The sequence below is a fragment of the Triturus cristatus genome, chromosome 8 (genome assembly GCF_964204655.1).
Source record: "Triturus cristatus chromosome 8, aTriCri1.1, whole genome shotgun sequence".
Lineage (NCBI taxonomy): Eukaryota > Metazoa > Chordata > Amphibia > Caudata > Salamandridae > Triturus > Triturus cristatus.
Window position 1 is genome coordinate 1,333,485,731 of NC_140591.1, and position 18,045 is coordinate 1,333,503,775.

Genomic DNA, 18,045 nt, shown 5'->3' on the forward strand with positions numbered 1-18,045 from the left:
ATACACCACAGGAAACCCTTCTGGAACCCAGGGCGAAAAAAGAATTGGATAGAATGGTATGTGAAAGAACGTTTTCTTCAATTACAGATGAGGGTAAGAAAATCATCAAAAAATACTGGAATTATTGGACCCCTTTAAAGAGGTACCCTTGTTCACTCTGTAATTAAACAAAAATCTGAAAGACAGATTGGTCAACTCCAATACAGAAAAACGGAAGCCACAACAGAATCTTAGAAACCTTCTGGGACTACCACCATTAGCTGGCCAACATAAATATGATAACTGCATCATATGTGACAGCACCATTGAAGGAACTGAGTTCATATATAATCACATTAAAATCGAGCATAATGAATTCACGAATTGCAGATCAAAAAATATCATATGCTGAATATTTTGCCCCAGCCCATAAGGTTACAAAAATCAGCTGCCGTATATTGTCACCTCTTTTGGTACAACATTTTCTTCAATACAATAGTTCATTCTGTGCTATTGCAAATACAAGTGAAATGATATGGAGACTCATCCCTACTAAGAGAGGAGGCTTTTATGATTTTGAAACTATTGACAGCTAAAACAGAATTGAATGAGATGTCCGATGTTCATAATGTGTTCGGACGAACTGTGAAATTCCTGATTTCAAAAATATCTCCTTAAAGATATCTGGTTAAGTTTTCTAAAGTGGGAACTTTTAAGTACCTTTGGATTTCAAATGTGTCATGTATAAAGAGAGGGCCCCTTTTAAATGAGGAAACGTAGGGGCTTATTACGAGTTTGGCGGTCTCGAGAACCCCAAACCCGTGGTGGCGGTCTGACTGCTATAACCTAGGCGGTCTGACTGCCTGATTCCGAGCCTGGTGGTCGGACAGCCACCATCCCACCACAACACCGCCAGCACCGCCAGGATCCTGGATCCCGATATGCTGACAGTGTGCAGAGTGGGTAGGAGTGAAGAGGGTACCAAGCCCAGCACTGACGTCCATATTACAACTTGCCTTTCTGCAAGCCTTTTAAGGCAGTGAAACCACCAGGAAAGAGCTGGTGGTAAAGCAAGGAGGGGGCCCCAAACAGGGCCCCTGGGTGTTTTAGCCTGGGAAGGTGTGCATGGGGACACATGTTGTACCCCCTTGCAATTGCAACTTAGTTTGTGCAATGTGTGCCATGACACACATTGCACAGGCATGCAGACGGCGCTGCACCGCGGCGGCATCTGCTGTAGCTTCACTTAATGGTTGAGCCAGGCCACCATGTTGGGACTGCCAACCTTGGACCATCAGCCTGGTGGTCCACTTGTAATGCGACAGTCTAAAGACCACCAGCATTGCGGTGTTGCAGCATATGCAGCTACGGCATTCCGGCAGTCAGACTGACAAAGTCATAATAAGCCCCTTAGTGTACCAGCCCTCTCTTAACCAGTTTGAGATCTGTATTGCTCAAAAACCCAACTAATTGATATATGCTCTGTGCAGTAAATAGAAGGAAATAACTTTCATCCATGAGTCAACCAGCAACTACATCTCCCAGTATCCCTTTGCTTCAAATTTACTCCTGCTTCAAAATAATAACATTGGCCAATGCAGGAGCTCCGTGAATCCCACCACACCAGATGGGTGTTGTGAGTGATGATCATGCATGTCATCTCAAGCATGCTCACCCATGCAAAAAAGTAAACATGAGACGGAGCAGCTACATAACGGAGGACTACAGGAAACTGGGACACTCTGTTACAAGAGGTTAGTGTTTACCCAAAATGCTGTTGGACAAAACGGCCCAACATTTAAACCAATGTCAGTTATTAAAAAGAGACACAAATGTTTTGATTTCAGATTTCATAGCAATATCACAATGACTCTAGATGAGAGCATTAAAAACACGGGTGCTGTGGTAAATGGCTTTGTTAAAATAACCACACTTACCAACCTCGGGTTCCACACCTTTTTTTTTCTCCATCCTTTTCCTATCCCTCCAGATTTATGGAGAGCATTGATAATCCTATTCAACTGAAAGTGGGAATGTAACGAAATAAATATAAATAAATGCAAACAAATAATTCAAAAGTGATTGGACTATTATATATTTATTCCCTATGATTACCTTTTTTTGGCTTAGTGTCCAGTTAAAATTGATACATGCAGTGAGGATGACCTCCTTAAAAGTCATGTCCCACCCATATTGAGGTTGAAACACATCGGCAGCATCAAAAGGCCAGGAGTTTTGAGAAGTTTCTTCCCTTTTGGAAATGTTAATAAATTCTACCATGAGAACTGAATAAGTAATGGAATGTATTAGGTGGAACTAAATACTGCAAATGTAGCTCCCCTCCTCACCAAGGGGACACAATTGAATGTATATACATAACAATTGTGAAACATTCCACATCTTATGTTCATTATCTTGGACACATTTGTTTATATACATGTAATGTACATGTGTAAAAGACACACAGTTATCGTTGTTTTGTATGTATTTGATGTTTGAGGGTGATAAGAATTTGGGTGTATGTGAATGTATTTGATTTTTGAATGGTTAAAAAAGAAATTCTATGTGAGTGCTACACAGAATAGTTCACAATTAAATAAGATTGACGCTTCGAAAAACAATGGATTGGCACACATGATTTGTGTTCATGGTGTGATGAATTTACTGATGTTGCCTCGATGGCTAATGGAGGTCAACTTTTTTGATTGTATTTCCGGATCTCATCCACAAATAAGCCTTACAGGATCAAACCCCATGTTTTTTAAACTATTTCAATCCACGGTATGCAGAATGCAGCCAACACTTTACAAATTCATAGAAGCCATACAAAAAATAGCAAAGCTATCAACAACTACAGATGGGACAATTAGTAACCCAAATTAAAACTAAAGTTAGCAAACAAACCAATAGAATATACAACATGCTACAAGTAGAAATGTTTCCTTACAACAAAAGAGTACACCACTTAGAATCAATATAAAAAATCAAAGTTCCTACACAGCACCCAATAAACCAAAATCAAAATCAGAAGAACTAGAATACATTTTGCTAAATATTACACAAATTATGTTTATACATCTGTCAAAAAATATACAACTAGAATGAGACTGATGCATACAATGAATATACATTATTTATTCAACAAATGACAGTCACCAACAACAAACTTCAATATTATAATCAAAACCAAATATTTAAAATTATATGCAACACATAAAATGTAATATAACAAGAACTAATCACAACAAATACACATACAAAATAAAATATAACATTTCCCACACACCAAAAAATAGCTTGAATATAACTTACTGTTCTGTAGCTGTAGATCTTCCTTTGTATCCATGTAATCAAAAATATATTTAATCAAGAAGGGAAACATTATTTTCACAAAGCTGCAAAGTAAAAATGCAAAAATAAAACAGGTCAATTATAATCCAGAAAAGCAATCCACACTCTTAAGGAACCATTAAAACCTGAAAAATGTTTTTAATAAAAGAAACACTCCTGAAAAATAGGAAACATCAAAGGAAATCAAAATAAAAAAAATGAAGCGGATGCCCCATCTATCTTTTTTTTACTATTGGGAGAACAGGCAAAAGGCTGTTTATTAAAGGAACTTGAGGGCAATTACTACAAACATACTCGATTTAAGGTATTGGTCTCGGCATTTAAGGTATGGAGAAATGTTAAGAAAATGATTAAATTGGGTAAAATTACATATTATACCCCTTTTGAAGCTGATAAAATACTCCCTTCCGTGTTTTGGGACAATAATGCAAAGTTAAGGATTAGAAAAGGGATCTCTAAAATTGGTGATCTATATGATAATAAAGCAACGCTGGTAACATTTGCAGAATTGGTAGACAAATATCAGCTGCCACAGGCTTCGTTTTTCAAATATCTTCAAGTTCGTGATTTTTGCCTGAAAAATCAGATTGAGGCTCTCCCTAATAATTTAATGGAGGGGATCCGTCTTCAAAAAAGGATTGGCCCACTCTATTCTATTCTGATGGAATATAGATATGATGATATTCAAAAATATAATCAGTATTGGATAAATCAGCTAAGAGATCCCCAAATTGATATTTTGGAACCTTTATCTCTTGCTAAAAAGATTTGCTTGGCCGCTAATTTAAAAGCTCAAGTTTATAAGACGGTCTTCAGGCTATACTATACTCCTAAATGTATGGCAACTTGGGGAGATAAATATAATGGGAAATGCTTTCGATGTGGGGATCCGGAAGCTGATATGTTGCATATTTTTTTCAATTGTACAAAATTGTCGCATTTTTTGAATAATGTTGAAATATTTATGTCATTGGTATTGTCATGCACCTTTAAGATCTCCTCTACACTTATGTTATTGGGAATTTGTCAAAAAACATATAGTCATGCTGTTTTAAAAGAACATAGGTATTTCCTATTCGTTGCAATGACTGTTGCCCGTTTATGTATCGCTACGGAATGGCTATCACCTGAGCCCCCGACTTTTGAATTTTGGAGAGCCAAGCTGTATCGTATTTATGAAATTGAATCGAATTTGTATGCGCTGAAGGGCGCTCGGAAGAAACGTATAGGATTGTTAATCTGGGGAGCGCTTACAAACTTTTTTTGTACACCGTAGTATCTGAGATTAGGTTCTTCTTCTTCTTTTCTTTTTAATTGATTTATGTATTTTGATTTTTAACTCTACTTTTCACGGTTAAGACATGTATGTGTATATTATTGGAACTGCCATGGAAATAAAAAAATAAAATAAAAAAGGAAATCAAAATAAAAAATATTGGTTTACTAAAAACCAAAATGATTGCCTTGTGATCAAAATGCATAACATTAACACCATTGAAATACCTTTGGATCCATAAACCTGTAAAATATTATACAATACCCAGCCCCAAAAAAACAGTATCTTCAAATCTAACATAAACATCACAATTAATCTGTACCAAACACATAACATTACATTATATTAAATAATTATATATGTATATATATATATATTCACTTAAAACACCATAGGTTTCACACATGTTATAGTTAGGTGGATATTTCACTCATAAAATACCAATGAAATTCCCCCGTTATAGTTAGTTGAGATAACTATAACTCGCGCGACCGCCACTCTATCACAAGGATGATGTCATCAGTGATATCATGAGGGATGCCACTGACCATGTCATGAATGATGTAATATGTGACGTCATGAGCAGAGGATTGCGGGCGCGCGAGTTATAGTTATCTCAACTAACTATAACATGTGTGAAACCTGTGGTGTTTTAAGTGAATTTGCAAGGTTTTTTAAATGCTAATTCCAAACTATAACGTGTGTGAAACCTATGTTTTTTTCAGTGAATTTGTATGGTTTTTTAAATGCTAAGTTATGTATGTATTATTATTTTTTTTATATATTTATTTTTCAATAAACTACGTATTACATTTTTTTTTTTATGGTTTTGCACCCCCGCGATTTAAAAAAATGTTTTTTTCTGCCTTCGGGGTCCTTCAGGGACCCCCTGACCAAGGCTAGGGGGTCAGGAACTCTCTACGCTGCCCCCTTTTCACGTTCGCCACCTTCCTTTTCCACTCTCGCACTGAACACAAACAAAATGGTGGCCGACACTTCCTGATTTCGACCGATTCGAACGTTGACTGACATGTAACAACCAATCAGAATTACGCTCGCGCACGTTAGGGTGCACGCACGGTGCGCGCACGGTGCACGCACTGTGCGCGGCTATAGATATGTATGTGCTTTTTACTGCAATTTTCTCTGGAACTACTGAACAGATTGACTCCATATATGCAAAAGGCACATCCCTGACCTTAGGACTACCTCTCTGCCAAATCTCAAGTAATTCTGTTCAGCCGTTCGGGCTGTACCTTCGACTAAAGGTCCTATGGGAAAATGCATGGGGAAAATGCGTTTTGGGACCCCCTTTTTTCTCGGCCCCCGCTTGACGAATCCCCCTGAGAATTTCAGGGTAGGAGCTGAGCGGAGCGCCCCATTAGTTTTGAAAATTTCGCGACGATTCGTCAACCAGCGCCAAAGTTATTCAAAATAGAATTTTGAGATTTCCTATGGAAACACGGTCCTAACTATAACTATCTACTGGCGACCGCCAGCAGATAATATATATATATATATACCAACAACAAACACTACCTAAACCTAACACTGAACACTAGGAAACCATATACAAAACCTTCCAAAAACTAGAAATCCACGCCATAACTACCATTTACTACTACTCCCTACATCACCCAATATATTCAAAACCCTATAACAAATGACTCACTTCCAAGAAAATGAACCAAAAATGACCCAAATAGACTACAAAAGTTAAGTTAGCTGTAAAAAATGGCAGCTGGCTGAAACCAAAAAAAACACCTATTACCTATGGAAAAAAATGGGCATTTATTTTGAAATATCAAACTAATATGAAATAAAATGTGGAAATAATATAAACTATGTCCATCAAAGTGATATGAAAATATGAAACACCTTAATAAATTATTGCATAAATAATGCTAGAAAAGGAAATATAGTATTATTTAGAATATAATTACATAATTATGGGAAAATAGCTATAAAAATATCTGTGATACGTCTGTACAGAAAATGGAGAAATATTTTGTCCAAAAACCGCACTGGGTGCTACATCCAGAGAGGAAAAAGTTTGCCAACAGAGAGAAAGAGCTGCGTCAAGCAACATGCTCTTGGGGTGTCCTCTCACAGATACATACTCTTGTGATGGAGGTACAACTAGAAGGAGGAGTCTACCAATAGAATAAGTGGCAAAGAAAAACTGGAATGGTGGTCTCTGATGGACAATGCCAAAAATTATGGAGTATATTCAGCGTTTTGGGAAAGGATAACCATTACAAATTACTCCTTGACTGGTATCTCTATCCAATTCCCCTACACAAGTTCTATTCTCAGTTGAGCCCCAAATATAGGAGAATCTATGAAGCTTAAGGTGAATACACATATAGTGGAGCTGCTCGCAGAACACTCAATTATGGCTCAAGGTCATATGACTACTAACAGAAATCCTGTGTTACCCCATCCCTTTTGAGATGAACATTATTCTGTTAAGAGTAAGAACCCAAGCATTGAAGTTTCAATCCAGGGCTATAAAAATTAATCAATTGAGCAACGGTGGCCTCCCTTTGGAGAAAATCTCCCCGACGGGATGTCCTTATGGTATGCATGATTGAAAAAACTCATGGCTATGGAGAAATTGTCACTAGATATGTAAGAAAGAAAAGTTCATTTTGAGGCGGTGTGAAACTGATGATGACTTACTGGTCAGGGGCATCACAGCTGCCTTTTCACTGCCAAGACGGAAAATCTTAATTTGCTGACTGATCCTATTAGACCTGTGAATATAGTGCACCTATCCAGGGCAGTATCTCTAGCATATTGGGGAAGTGTCAACATGAAACTATTACAAACAATATTTCTCTTGATTTAGGACCTCGTGGAGGGAAGATCCATCCCCATTAAGCTAAGATTGAACATTATTAGTTAGGTGAAGGACACCCACTATATGGCATGGTCAACTGAAATGATGTAGAGGAAGGGCGGGAGGGTTATACTTGTTAAGTTTATCATTGTTTATATTGTTTGTAACTCACACAAAGATTAACTAAAGATAAGACTACACATTGCATTGATATTTTTAAGGTGCCAAATTACTCTTTTGAGCTATTACCACATAAAATGTGCTTTGAAATGATGAGTGTGCCTGTACTGGCTTTGTTTATTCTTTTGGAAAACCAATACAAATTTACATAGATAAAAAGAAGACATTACAAGAACAATTGTATTGTAAATGTTTATGAGCCCAATTATGACTGTCCAGATTTTCAGAACGGTTTAGTAAAAATAATTCACACTATTTCACGCTACATAACCTCTTGGTTGGCAGTCTATTCACAACTGTAGATCCCCAAAATCTCACAAGCAACCATTTCCTTTTGAAGACACCTACACATAGAAGTTGTCTTGTGACTGCTGAATCCCATGGCCTGTTAGATCTCCCTTCCTCATGTTCCTGTTCTGAGCTCAAAAATGTGAACTGTGTACAGTTTATACCCAAAGTTGGGGAGATGGAAAGATGTCATGGCAATATAATCTGCTGTTGTCAGCAAAACAAAGGTCACATTTTAGAAATTGCTAAACCAGATTTCTATGGAATAAAAGAATAATTTGTACTTGTGAAAAGACAAGCAGGCAGTTAGGAACATTTCGTAGAATTTGACTACATCCCTTCTGTTGGTAGAGGGACCAACAATGAGAAAAGAGGTAAGAAAATAAAAGACTGGGCAACAGGGAGGGTGGTATACAATGGTGCTTAGACAACAAAAAAACCCATACAACACTCAAACAGGACAATTATATGTCAAATCCAGGTGACTCCAGCTGAATTACTTAATTACTTGTTAAGAGGTGGGAGTAAGAAAAGTTTAGAATGGAAAGTAACAAAATAAGCATAAAAAAATGGGACAAGATCTTTGAAATCTAAAGTCAAGCATTTCTTGGTATTGGTATTTTGGCAATGTGTGACTGTAGTGGAGCAATTTGTCGTCCAACTAAACAGTGACTGTGTTTATACATGCTAATAGTCCAAAGACTAAATAAAATATGTTTTATTCAACAAATTCCGGATAGGCAGCAGGTCGATTTACTATAAAATTATGAATGAACATGCATAATTTAAACAAAGTAGACAGGGTTCTTGAATAAGAAACAGGTTTTGCTCCCCTCACTCACAGAGTTTTCGCCACCTTGAATGTAGCCTTAGCAATAATTATCAAGGCCACATAGTCAATACTCCTTGTATGCTGACAGGATATATACAAAAAGATAATAAAATAGTGTATACTAATTTTATGAAAAAATAGATTTCTATGTGTCATTCTTAAATATTTTGATGAAAATGTATAAAGAGAAGACAAAGCCTGGTAGTTTGTGCTGAACTGTTTCTAATGGAACTTCACCAAGGCTGGTTTGTACATGGATGGTTCCTGTCTGAGATAGTACGGCGGGCAAAAAGCAATCGACAGGAACGCCATAAGCATTTGCCAGTAGGTAAGATTAATTCATTCCTTCTACCTAACATGGGTTCTATTCTATCCAGGCATGGGTCCCTTGTTTACTGTGACACAGGACTCATGCAATACCTCACTGACAGGCCTAACTAGGCTGAAACTGGTCGGGGTGTGCTTGTGTTCCCATTTAGAGGGACATGACCTGGAAGTTCAGACTGGCCTATTCCTATTGGAGAGGACCAAGCCTGATTTGCGTGTTGTTGACTTCAGTCTAAGATGGCATAGTGGGCAAAAAACTATGGAATGGAATATAGCACAAGAAGTTACCTGTAGCTGAAACTGATTCACTCTTTTTTGTACATTTTTCTCACCTTTACTTTTTCTTATTTGTACTACGGCCCCAAGCTGAACTTCACTGATGAAGCCTAGCAAGGCTAAACCTGGTCTGCTAATACTTGCATTTCTCATTACAGCGCACACGGCCTGAGAGTTTGGCAGGACCATTGCTGAGGTGCAGATAGCTGGTTCCTGTCAGAAGTGGCATGGTGGGCAAGAGAACAAGGGACTGGATTGCTTCCCAAGTAATTACTAGTGGCAGGCATACATTCATTTTTTCTTTAATGTGTATGTGGCAAGGGCCAGGAGGTGATAACAAGAAAACGTCATGTGCTGTCATTTTAACTCTTGTTATTTGTTTTATATATGGTTAAGCTTTGCAATTATTTCAATGAATGAAATCTACAATAAGTAATTTAGTCTATGTGTCATTATTTCTACCAGGTTTCATAGGCACAAACTATGCAGGTAAACACATTTGAATGTGCAATTAACACCTCAGTCATAATCCCGATTTGGGGACGAATGGAAGTTTGTGCCTTAACCAAGATAAGCAATGGAAGGAAAATGAGGTTCAAAGCAAGCTTGGGTTAAAACAACTCCTTTGGAAATAAGGCATGCAGCAACATCCAGAAATGGGAACATATTATCACCGTAGAGAAGGTGATTTAAGCAATTGAATCAGAATGCATATTGTTTTGAAAATATTTCTAGCAATTAAGAACAAAACCATGGAATACAACTATAATAAACTTTTAAGAAAAAAGCAATACTATGGGCTGGCGAGCTACACAGAGATAGTGTAAAGTGAAGAAAATGAAAGGGATTCTAGCAAACTACCTAAAAGATAAAACATCAAGCTTAACCTTTGCTACAATGAAATTATAAAAAGGCGGCACTGTCAACAGAAACAAAAATTGTTACAGAAGTGCAAACCTCTACTAAAAATTGAATGCTAGTATGTTGAAATATGTTAATGACTCGAAAGTCACGACCTTGGAGGGGTAAGAGAGAGAAGTGTTAGAAAGACCAATTTACAATAATGGGGTCTTCAAGGCCATACATGTCAAGTGCAAAAATATAGCTCCCAGCCTAGTTGGCTGTTCGCTCTGTCCTTTAAACATTTCCTCCCTATCTTGCTCTGATCCTTCAATCACATCAGAAACCTGAGCAGACCGGTACAGTTAAGGATGTAGAGAACGAGCTACAAGTGTCTCTCATAAATCTAAAAATAATCCAGCAAGCCTGGCCTAGAATATTTTTCTGAAATAGAAAAGTAATTACTAAATGTTGTTTCATATAATTGAATGTACCCACCAAACAAGTAAGTCGAGACGGTGTTGTCATGGATGGTGAACCCCATTCTGTAGAGTTTCCAGGCAATGCCCACAAGCCAGACATATTTCAGAGCTTCAGGAAGCAGGTTAGGTTTGGGGTACTCTGGCGGAAGCTACAGGAGTGGCACTAATAAACTCGACATGAACCCTGAAGCCTCTTGAAGTTATCATCCCATCTCCCGACTAAATATCGATTGTAAATTAAACACTGAAATACTGGTTGCCAAATTTAATTTGGAAAGACAGTAAGTAATCATGGGTCCAGTACGGTTTCATGAAATCATGTCTATCGAACAGTAATTCCAGACCTCTATTATAAAAATAGAAGGGGAAAACCCAAAAAGTGATCAATGGAATGTTTGAATTATTTTCAGTCACTGATAATTACCCTGGACTGCATTCTGGTCCATTTTTTGTTACTCACTGGACTAAGGTTGGAAATCATTCTTCAGCCGGCTCTGATAGGAGCAGTTCAGCCTGAACTAGCAGGCCACATCCCCTCCGAAGAGAACAAAAAACGGCCACAGAATAGTTTTGTCCACTGAGAAGTCAATCAGTGCACACAACTTAGAACACATGTCATGCTTAAGGTGCCTCACAGAGAAAATCAACAAAGTTTTAGGCAGAATTGATCACAAACACTATAATCTTTCTGGACCACCTTCCTGCCATTGTTTTTTGCTCACTGTGCCTATACAAATAGGGGCAGCCATCATGCAGGGTTTTAGTAAAACAGTCTATTCTGAATCCCATGTAAATGGTAACACAAGCAACACCAGCGCAGTCTGTGGCAGGTGAAGCTAGATCTTCAATAGAGGAGTAATGCCTGCCTCACATTTTTTCAGAATCAAAATATTTACTAAAAATATAGACACATTGGAGACTCTTTTGACGTCCTAACTTTCCAGCCAAGAATCAGCATTCATCAATATTGATTGCATCAGCCCATTAAAACTCAAAGTTTCTAGTTAACTCCTTATTGGCGTTTGAAAACGAACCAACCATAAAGTCTCCCACATCATGACAACAGTGAGATGCTCTTAAAGCGTGTAAGACTATAGAAAAGTATATACTTACAATCCAGTGCAGGGGGCGCTGCATACATGTTTTAATAGCAGCGTTTTCCTGAGCACTAAGATCAGACTACACCTAGAAACACATATCACCCTGTAGTCAGAGTATTGATTAAGGAGATTAAGCCTCCTTCTGCATTATTTTTATCAATATTTTTCATCTGCTAATATTCTCCTGCCTTTTTCTATACTTCAGTGCTTCTCACAGCAGTTATATTTCCAGGTGTTCCTTACTATTAGTGTTAAGTAGAATATATACATTATTTTCACCTATTTTTATTTTGCATGCATTCTTTCAGTATAGTTTTTCTTCTTCTGCAATTACCTTCGGAAAACAAATCACTGCCCAAGGTAAATACAAATAACATGGTCTGTAGTATTTCTAGGAGGTTAATATACGTCTATTCCAAGTTGTTTCATTCGAATATAAAATAAGATGCAGAATCTATGTTTTACACAAATTGTGCGTAGTTTTCCTCATTCCGGATATTTTTCCTCAGTTTAACTCCGTGAAGATTTTCCTGCTGAAATATGTCTGGCAGAAATCGTTTGCTTTGCATTGTTTCATGTACACTCAGATTGCCAACCAGTCTGCAAGTTTCTGTTTCTATGTGTATCAGGATTCTCCTTACTACTTGTAATAACCCTAAGTATGTCAAATGAAAACTCTTCACCAAACTTACTTAACTCTCAACACAGAATCTTGTTTCTGTAAATCAAAAAAATAATGGACCTCAAATACAAGGAATGTTATCCATGTATGTCAGGACCATTGCTTGTTTTCCCTACTCAGGACCACCATACTTTGCATTGCATTCCCAGGCAGTAAAGATAAGTAACAGAAGGGTAGGTCAAAGGCTCCTGCAGCAAAGATCTTGAGACGCTGCCATTGGAAATCCAGCAGTTCCTCCAACTCTAAATGAGGTGACAGCGTGTTTGATTGGGCGGGAGCTTTGCCAATTTGTGATGGAGCTACAGCTCTTCCAAACGCTAAGGGTCTAATTAGAATGTCAGGTGGATTGCCACCGACAGACTGTCAGTGGTGGTCCGTCCAACATCCAGAGTATCCATCCAATGGCCAGATTACAATGCAGGCGGTCAGAGTGATTTGGGCTGGGGGAAAGGCCACCTACTCTAAAAGGCTCTAGTAGCCCATCAAGGCATCTGTTGGACCCAAATCCCTACAATGAGGGCGGTGCCTATGGAGGCACCGCCTCAGGGATTAGGATGTCCCTTTTGCTTTGACTTTACATGGCTTTCTGAGCCCCATATAAAGGCACACGGAAAGGGAATTTGAGGGCCCCTACCAGGGTCCCAGTCCACCATGGGCCTCTACTATGGAGCCAGGGGGGCACATGTGGTGCCCTCCAAAATATCCATACACCATGTGATGGCTGGCACACAGTGCATGGATGTTTGAAAACATCCCTTTTTCTATTACGGCTTGTGCTGCGGACCACAGCACAAATGCTGCATTATAAGAAGTCATGGTCGTATTGCAATTGGGCTATCAGGACCGCCGACTCCTTGTTGAACGATTGCAACAATCACGCTCGTCAGACTGCCATCGTAATGAGGCTCTAAATCACAAACATGTTGCTGTGCCTTCATCTTGTTGTACTCCTGAATTCCAGGAGTAAGCCCGGAGTAGTTTTGTCTTACTCCTGAAATTCATGAGCGTGCCAGGAGTACTACGAGAGTAAGTCTCACCTACACAAATCTTTGTGAATAGGTATCAAAAAGCGGATTCTGAAGTAATTTACCAGCAAACCAAAAGAACGAAAACTGATCCTGCCAACATATTTAAAGCATTATTCAAACATGCGTGTATTAAAATGTATTTTGTTTTCTGCTAGTTATTTTCCAAAGAGCAACCTTTATTTATTTGAAAACATTCGCCAATTTAAAAAATATATGTTCTCAACCCACCTAACATTCTGTCTTCACCATATCTCTTTAAACAGGAATTCAGGTTCAAGTTAGGTAATTAGAGGGTTATCGGTTTCACTTTATAATGAATGAGCGATTTCCATAAAAAATGTTAAATAGTTTCAAATATGCAAGTATTCCCTAAGGACCTGTCAGACTAAACATGAGAGATCACTTAAAATGCATCAATTTTATATGTTTCTTCTACTTCTCTCAGAGAGCTTTACTTCCCTTCAGTTTAAAGAATCATAAAATTACACCAGGTACCTCAAACGGCTCCAGGTGGCAGAGAATTACAAACATTAAATAAATACTGCTAAGGCACTACCCTGAATCATCGCATTTGCTAAATGGCGAGCTATTAACATACAGCTGTGAACTATTACATAGATTGGGTAAATTGCCCCAATCATTTATGTTAACTAACTCAATCTTTCAAAACCCATAATTTAATGGCAGTATAATGCAAGTTGTTCAATCAACCGAGTGCATTATACATACAAGCAAGAGGAATATGGTGATGTTTTATAAAATCATATTTTTGAGATGTGAAGGTGATAGTTATCATCACACATAGAATTTCGAATTTCAAAATGAACTAAGGTGGAGAAAAGTAGTTTATCGTGAAAATGCTTTCAGTATGCACCAAACATAAGGAACTAAGGGGCATATTTTCAAGGACGGCGTTAAAATAATCGCCGGTTTAGCGGCAGAAAACTGGAGCTAAAGCGGCGATAGTGGGCTTGATAATATGCCCTGGAGAATTCCAATAGAAGCCCATGTTCACACCATTTAAAAAAATGCGCTTTTCAGTCGTATCTTATCGAGATGACTTTCAATGCAGTGCTCTTTTTTCAAAAGAGGTATAAAACTCCAGGATGATCTCATACCGCTTGCTTTTCGCCTAGTTAATTTACCTTCACCTTTATACCTTTCAAATTACCGTTGCCAATCGCTAACCACTATTTTCCTGCCTGTCCAATACATGGCAATGAAACAAGGGTTTCATTTGTGAGTCCATTGATTGCTTGAAATGTCAATAAAAGAACAAATCACGAATAAGTAGAAATCAATCACACGAAATTAGCTTAAAAAGAATTGTAAATGTTTGAATCTATTTCTCCCGGTTGTAGTCTGGAAAATAGAATAGGGAATGTTGTTATACGTTAACATCATAGCTACAATTTCTACAAAAATGTTCAAAAGCTATTGCAGATAGAGAAGGTTAGATTTACTATATGGACATCTATGTAACTTGAAGATAAATATTTACCATCATAATACGTGTATGTGAGGTTAGGTTTAGAAATCTATACATTCTTACCTGTTGATGTTTTTTCCTCGCTATTATAGCTGCGATATTAAACTATAACTATATTCCCTATTCGATATTCTGGACTTACACCATTGCTCTTAAATATATTGCAATAAAACAGCTTTAAGTGGGGTGACAAAAGTGGGGGTCTCTAAAAGGGGCGTTGCCTATACCATTAAGGGCATGGTGTAAAAACGTAAACTAAATTGCTGTGATTTCCATAGTGCACCACACAAACAGTATTTTTGTTCCTCTCTAAGCTTTTGGTTATTGTATTCAGATACACAACAACTGACATACACCTAAAACTAGCCAGGACTATTGGCTTTGTCAATAATTCTGTTGTAACTAATGAATGTTGAATATTTTTAAAATATGAGACTATGAATTTTAACAACTGTGTACCTCCTTCACACACATTTGCACAAAATCAAAATTGCAACTGGAATGCGTGAACATTCTGAGGTGCACTCTGCAGAGAGGCCAAGGACTGCATGGCCATCTATCCTGGACATCTTTCTGACCCTCTGACAAGCACTGTGTACAACTCACACTGCCTTCAGTCTCAACTCCATAGCTCTTTTTCATGACTCATTGTAAACACCCGAAGGTGGCTTCGTTCATAGAATTCGCTATACAAGAATAATAGGTCACATAAAAATAATTCAGAAACACATCATTCCGGAAATAGCAAACACTCTTATGGAGTGCAAGATTAAGGTTAACATTAGTAAGAACATGTGATGAATAAGCAGGATTTACTTTAAATTGCTGATACGAACACATTACCTTTTTCACTTTTGTAATTCAGAAATCATGGAGTTTCTTTGCCTCGAAAGTTGCAGGACATGAATATAGGGCTCAATAGGGACCATAGGGGTGGCTGCTATATTAGGGCAAAAGGGCTGCTCCTCACTCACCTGCCTCAATTCTTACCTCTTACTCATTTAAAAAAATGCAACAGTATGGAATTGTTTGGAGCTTTTAACCTTCGCTCTGTGTGTGGTCAGGCAAAAGCCTGCTCTCTAGAAAGGCACATGTTCTAGTGTGAATGTGCCTGCACTTGCAGGATTTATAGGGCTTACCACACTTCAGCCCTGTTTCTTTGTGCCCAGCAAGGCCACTGTCTCCCACGATGCAGTGCAGCCTCGTTTACTAAAAACAGCCTGGACTCTTTAAGCTTAAACCCTGGGTTTCCTCAGGCTGTTCACCAATCAGCGCGACTGCACTATGTACCAGTGCAACCCCATCCATTTCCGAACGCGTCCGAACTGGGGTGGGAACAAGCCTCCATGGCCCCTCCTTGTCCTGGGTTAGGTTGGGAAATGTGTGAGGTGCAGACCAGGCAGTGGATGAAGGAGACTGGTGCCTATAGCTTCTGCAAGTTGGTGTTTAAGGCAAATGAAGGAAAACAAAGAAAACAAGCATTTGCAATGCAATAGGTCTCGCATTTGCTAGAGTTTAAGCTATTGGCATTATAAATGACAATGCCTTTTATTTATATGTTTTGCTAATTAACACATAAATAAAAGGCATTGTCACTTACATTGAAAGAGGAACACAGAACGGAGGCAGGGGAGCGGGAGAGAGAAAAGCATGCAGCGCAGGGGTAAAGCACGCATGACAGCGAGCAGCACATGAAAGTGACAGCAACACGGGAAGCAGGGGAGAGGTACACATTGGCAAGAACAACACAGCGTGAGGGAGGTGGGTGAAAAGTACACAGAACATGGGGGTGGGCATCCAGAGGGAGCACACATGGAACAGAAGGCAAAGGGGAGGATGGCTAAGAAGAGAAGGGGGCGGGATGGGGCGAGATGGGAAAAAAACATTGCATGAGGGAGACAACAACACGGGGCAGGGGGAGAAGCGGACATTGAAAGAGGACCACAGAACGGAGGCAGGGGAGCGGGAGAGAGAAAAGCATGCAGCACAGGGGTAACACACGCATGACAGTGAGCAGCACATGAAAGTGACAGCAACACGGGAAGCAGGGGAGAGGTACACATTGGCAAGAACAACACAGCGTGAGGGAGGTGGGTGAAAAGTACACAGAACATGGGGGTGGGCATTCAGAGGGAGCACACACGGACCAGAAGGCAAAGGGGAGGATGGCTAAGAAGAGAAGGGGGCGGGATGGGGCGAGATGGGAAAAAAACATTGCATGAGGGAGACGACAACACGGGGCAAGGGGAGAAGCGGACATTGAAAGAGGAACACAGAACGGAGGCAGGGGAGCGGGAGAGAGAAAAGCATGCAGCGCAGGGGTGAAGCACGCATGACAGTGAGCAGCACATGAAAGTGACAGCAACACGGGAAGCAGGGGAGAGGTACACATTGGCAAGAACAACACAGCGTGAGGGAGGTGGGTGAAAAGTACACAGAACATGGGGGTGGGCATCCAGAGGGAGCACATACGGAACAGAAGGCAAAGGGGAGGATGGCTAAGAAGAGAAGGGGGCGGGATGGGGCGAGACAGGAAAAAAACATTGCATGAGGGCGACGGCAACACGGCGCAAGGGGAGAAGCGGACATTGAAAGAGGAACACAGAACGGAGGCAGGGGAGCGGGAGAGACAAAAGCATGCAGCGCAGGGGTAACGCACGCATGACAGCGAGCAGCACATGAAAGTGACAGCAACACAGGAAGCAGGGGAGAGGTACACATTGGCAAGAACAACACAGCGTGAGGGAGGTGGGTGAAAAGTACACAGAACATGGGGGTGGGCATCCAGAGGGAGCACACACGGAACAGAAGGCAAAGGGGAGGATGGCTAAGAAGAGAAGGGGGCGGGATGGGGCGAGACGGAAAAAAAACATTGCATGAGGGAGACGGCAACACGGGGCAAGGGGAGAAGCGGACATTGAAAGAGGAACACAGAACGGAGGCAGGGGAGCGGGAGAGAGAAAAGCATGCAGCGCAGGGGTAAAGCACGCATGACAGCGAGCAGCACATGAAAGTGACAGCAACATGGGAAGCAGGGCAGAGGTACACATTGGCAAGAACAACACAGCGTGAG